General features: G+C 34.2%; 1 pseudogene; it reads left to right on the top strand.

Moving 5' to 3' along the window:
* The first annotated feature begins 4,371 nt into the window (after nt 1-4,371).
* On the top strand, nt 4,372-5,275 carry LOC105532389 (annotated as a pseudogene).
* Nucleotides 5,276-5,956: the final 681 nt, after the last annotated feature.

Below are 5,956 nucleotides of genomic sequence, written 5' to 3'. Positions count from 1 at the left end.
GAATCTCAATAATAGCTGACTTCTCATCAGAAACCATGGAGCTCAGAAGACAGTGGCAATGTATGTTAAGTGTTCAAAGAAAAAAATCTGTCAATCAATAATTTTATATTTGTTAAAATTACCCTTCAAAAATTAAAGAGAATTTAAGTCACTTTTACATAAACTAAATCTGAAAGAATGTTATGGACTGAATGTTTGTGCCCTCCCTAAATTAAATGATATGTAAATCCTCATTGTGCCTATATTTGAATGTAGGGTAACTAAAGAGGTGATTAAAATTAAATGAGGTCATGAAAGCAGAACCCTGATCTTATAGGATAAATGGGTTTGTGAGAAGAGACACCAGAGAGCAGTTTCTCCCTCTCTCTCCCTCTCTCTCTCTCCCCCCCTCTCTTTCTTCCCATCTCCACAAGTGCACAAAATAAAGTTCATAGGATAATAAAGTGATCCTCTGCAAGCAAAGCATAGAGCCCTTACCAGAAACAAATTCCTGTGCAAAAATTAATAATGGGATTGCTTTATCTTGATGGCCACACAATATATAAATATGTAAGTTGTGACAAGAACAGTAGAGAAGCAGAGCTATATAGGAACATGGATTTTGTAAACTATTAAAGCTAAGTTTGTAGTAATTAAAACTACATTGTTAGCAGTTTAAGATATACCTAGTAATACCCAAAGAAAACCCCTGGAAAAATTACCCAAAAAATATGCAGAACAAAAGTTAAGAAAGAAATCTAACAGGTGCATGCATACACAAACAAATAAAACATTAAAAAATGTAATGAAGAAAATGAGAAACAAAAATGACACAAGATATACAGATAAATGATAGCAAACTTGGATATCAATTTTAAAATAATTTTTAAAAATGTAAATGAAATGAACTCTTCAATTAGAAGGCACATAGTTGCATAAAGGATAAAAAGAATTAATCAACTATCCGAGGTCAGTAAGAGACACACTTAAGAACCCAAACCATAAATAGATTAAATGTAAAAGAATGGAAATATATATTCCATACAAACAGAGTCAATGAGAGCTGAAGTGGCTACAGTAATAGCAAATATAAAAAACTTTAAAGCAAAAATTCTTACAAGACAATAAATACATTATACAATGATAACGAATTCCACTAATCACAAAGATATTTTAATTACAAATATACACACAACAACAGAGTCAAAATATATGAAGTATAATCATTAGATTGAGAGGAAAAGTACATTGTTCTAAAATAATAGCAGCATATTTCAAAATCTACTTTTAATAATGGAAAAAATATAGAAAATGTAAACAAGGAAATAGAAGACTTGAAAAAAACTATAAACATATCAGACCTAAAATATATAGAGAGAGCAACCTAGCCCATATTACAAAGTAGGTTTTATTCCCAAATTCACAAAAAAATTTCATGGATAGACAATATTTTATATGTGATAAAACATGTCTCAATAGATTTCGTGTAACTGAAATCTTAAAAAGAACTTTACCTTACCACACACACACACACACACACACACACACACACACACACATGAAATTGAAAATCAGTAACTGAAGGAAATCTGGAAAGTTCAGAAATTAAACAAAAAACCTCTCTTAGACGATTATTTTAAAAAATTACAAGAAAATTAGCAAAGTAATTTAGATAAATTTTAAAAAACGCACAAAACTTATGAGATGAAGTAAAAACAGCACTTAAAGAAAAATATACAGCCATAAATGCTATGTTAAAAATAGAGAAGAACCTCAAATCAATACCCTTACTATACACCTTAAGTAACTAGAAAAAGAAGAGAAAACAAATTGAAAAACAACCGTAAGGAATAAAATAATAAAGACTACAATAGGATGAATGAAATAGAGAATATGAAAGCAATAGAGGGGATCAACAATACCAAAAGTTGTTTTTTAAAAAGATTAGCAATTAAGTTATTAAACTGTATGTAGACTGACCATGATTAAAAGAGAGAAGATTTATATTAATAACTTCAGAGGAGAGGAGCAGAGCAAGACCATAGAGGACTCTCCAGCAATCCTCACCTGAAGAAACATCAGTTTGAACAACTACCCTTTACTGAAAACTCTTCACAAGAGCTAAGGGAACTGGGTGACTGTTTTTTGTTTTATTTTGTTTTGTTTTGTTTTGTTTTTTTTTTTTTTTTTTTTTAGACTAAGTCTCCTCGCTCTGTAGCCCAGGCTGGAGTGCAATGGCGCGACCTCGCAATCTCGGCTCACTGCAAGCTCCGCCTTCCGGGTTCACGCCATTCTCCTGCCTCAGCCTCCCCAGCAGCTGGCACTACAGGCGCACGCCCCCACGCCAGGCTAATTTTTTGTATTTTTAGTAGAGACGTGGTTTCACCGTGTTAGCCAGGATGGTCTCCATCTCCTGACCTTGTGATCTGCCTGCCTCGGCCTCCCAAAGTGCTGGGATTAAGGTGTGAGCCACCGCTCCTGGCCGGAACTGGGTGACTCCTTACAGTATTCAGGTGCAGTACAGAAATATAAAAAGACGCACTGAAAGGGAGGATAAAAAGGGCAGTTTGACATTACTCACATCACCCCTCCCCCAACCTTAAGGAGCACAGTGTTGAGAGAGATACCTTCCATTTGGGGTAAGGAGAAAGAAGTGAGCACTAGACATTGCCTTAGCCTGTAACATTAGGTTAACCACAGTAAAACCTAGCACCAAGTAAGTCACCGTAAACCCAGACTCCAGGCTGGTATCTACAGTACTGAGTCACTAACGTTCTCCAGTGCCAAGCCATACCCCAAAGCCCCAGAGTTCAGGCATGCACACCAGAGTTGATGTCTGGTTTGCACCACCACCAGACAGACTTTAGCAACCCCAGGCTCCATCAGCCCTCAGTGGCAGGGTGACCACAGAGGTCCTGGGATCCAGAACTGCCCCACTGCCAGGCAGGACTAAGTAGGCCTAGGCTTTGGGCCTACCCAAGCAAGAAACTGCATTTCCTGTTGTGACCTAAGCATTACTACAGGATAAGTCACATTCATCTACAAAGAGGTTTTCATACAAACAAAGTAATATGTAAACAGACAAAAGTGAAGCACATACTGGCAGAAAGCACTGTTACTCTCCATTGTTTACATGTTGGAATTTTGAAACCTAGCGCTCCCGCTCCCAAAGGACTTACTAAAATGAACATTTGTATGTCCCATATTAAAAGTACTTTTCAACTATTTCAAAGGCTGTTTTTGGCAATCAGAATGAAATTATTTCACGTTTAGTTCAATTCAAGAGAAATTCTCAAATATTAAGAAAAGTATCAAATAATGACTGGTTAAAACAAACCAAAAAGAAAAGTAAAACAGGACATACAATCTCTGAAAAAAAATCTGAAAAATAAATAGAAAAGTGTCCTTTTCCAAAAGAGAAATGCCAGATTAGACATAAAAAGGAGATATAAGTTATCTTTTTTATTATGTGACTAATATAACCACAAAACTTAAAGAGCCATTCTACTTTTCATCAAATTATGTTAACTCTTATTTCAAATGTGAGGAAAATGTGTCTCGAAAAAACAGGTGAAAAAAAAAAAAAAAAAAAAAAACAATTCCAGGACAAATCAGAACTTGAAGGTAAGCGGGTTGAAGAAGGGAAATTAAGTTCTTCAGATCTGGACATACTGACTGATAAGTCTGGCTCAGAATCTTCTTTAGATACTGTGGAAAATCCTTCAAATCCTATTGCAATACCTGAAGTTCTTGTTTCAACTAAACAAAGTATTACTTTCTTTTTCATCCCAGTGAAATTGTATAATCTTTTGTAGGTGGAATATTGGTGGACTTGTCCCCAGTTTAAATTATGATTTAAAGAGACACTTAGAAAAATAGGAAAAGCCTACTAAAATGGAGCAGGCTATCAGCAAAGACAAAAATGCAGAGAAGAACAACCATTTCTCTCTTCAAGGAGAAATTATTATTGCAAGGGTGAATATTGATAACATAACCTGGGTGTTAGTTCAGCTATTGAGAAAAACAACTGACCTGAAGTCCTGTATTACTGGGGTTGAAGAACTGAATTTTCATCATCTAGATTATATTGAAGGAAATGAGTTTCTGTTAAAGAAATAATTATTGCACATTTATTCTGGCTGAGACAAATTAAAGGTGAAACACTTTAGGCTGCACTTAGATAATTTTTGGCTTTAAAATTTTCGTGTGTCCAGTGCAAGGGAGAGGAATCCCAATTTCACATTTGATGATGGAGGAACAAGTTATGTGGTTGCTCTGCAGACAATATGAAAATTAGTTGAACTAACTTAGAAACCAGTTGATCAGCTCTTTCATTATATTTGTGATGTAAGCACAGGTGCCATATTAGCTTTCATATCGGGATTTTTTCATATGCCTTTTGATGAATGCGAGAAACTTTATAAAACATTAGGATCAGATGTATTTTCACAAAATTTCATTGTTGGAAAAGTTAAAATGAGTTGAAGTCATGCATTTTATAGCAGTCAAATGTGGGGAAAAATTCTGAAAAATAGAATGTGATTTGCACTATTGATTGCAACAGCAAGAAACCACACATGCCTTAAGGTAACTGCTGTAAGTACCATAGTAAACAGAGGATAACACAAAAATATTCTGGTGTTTTAGAAGCTAAAGTGCTTAGAAACTATAATTTGTTGTCTCTAAACATAGAAACTATGGCCACTTTGCTGTAATCAACTGTCATTTCAGAGGCTGTCAGTATAAAATGTGGCAGGCCATTAGAGCCTCATCTGCTGCTCCAGGCTACTTTGGAGAATACGCATTGGGAAATGATCTTCATCAAGGTGGACGTTTGCTTCTGAATAACTCTTTGGCATTAGCAATGCATGAGCGTAAATATCTTTGGCCGGATATTCCATTAGAGTACACAGTATGTCTGGACACTGGACATTCGGAGAGTGATATGAAAAACACTGTGATACACACAAGCTTGAAAACCAAACTTTCTAATGTTATCAACAGTGCTACAGATATAGAAGCAGTCTGTATAATGCTTGATGGTCTGTTACCTCCTGATACCTATTTTATATTCAATCCTGTAATGTGTGAAAACATAACTCTAGATGAAAGTCAAAACGAAAAGCTGAATCAGCTGCAGTTAGAAGGGTTGAAATACATAGAAAAAAATGAAAAAAATTAAAAAGTTGCAAAAATATTAAGTCGAGAAAACATAACTCTGCACAGAATTAATGATGAGATATAATTGAAAACAAACAAGTATGAAGGCCTTCTATTCTTTTTAAAGTTGCAATGAGTATATGCTTATGTTCTGGTAAATGAAGGCCTGCTCAGTAGATTCACCAAAGTCAACAGGAATTGTGGGGTTCAACATGAGTTGAATTATGAATTCTAGAGAATCCTGAAGAAGACTGTGCTTTCACTAGTTTGCACAGCATAGAAAATATGCTTGATTATATAATTCATATGAGAGTTAGATTTTTAAGATGTTAATAATTAAGTAAGTTTTAGGAGTCTCATTGTGATCGTGGTATTAGTAGATGTTGGTGTTATTTTGTTTGATTTTGGGAAATGTATTAATATATGTGTTAAACAAGGAGCTAAAAATGATTACACTTTGTATTTTTGCCTTTGTCATCATAATCATGTTGAATTTATGTAATCATTGATTTTATTTCATGTGGAATAGCTAATTGCTTCTTAAAATTATATTATTTAATGTTTTCATTAGCTACACTCTACAATTCACATACTACTTTTTATTTTAAAATTACTTAAATAGATCCAAAAAGTAGAAGTTTTATTTAAAATGTTTTTATGCTTGAAATATGAGAACCAGGTACAGCTTTCTATTCAAAATTTTCTTATTTTAATATTGTTTGGCTAACAAAGATAGATAAAGTTTCATTCAAACACTTTTCTCCTTACAATTTCAAGATAATGTACATTAACTTTTCTACGTCTAACCCTAGCTTAT

This window comes from Mandrillus leucophaeus, unplaced genomic scaffold, assembly GCF_000951045.1.
Source record: "Mandrillus leucophaeus isolate KB7577 unplaced genomic scaffold, Mleu.le_1.0 Scaffold955, whole genome shotgun sequence".
NCBI classification, from domain to species: Eukaryota; Metazoa; Chordata; class Mammalia; order Primates; family Cercopithecidae; genus Mandrillus; species Mandrillus leucophaeus.
This window is presented reverse-complemented; position numbering and strand designations above follow the sequence as displayed.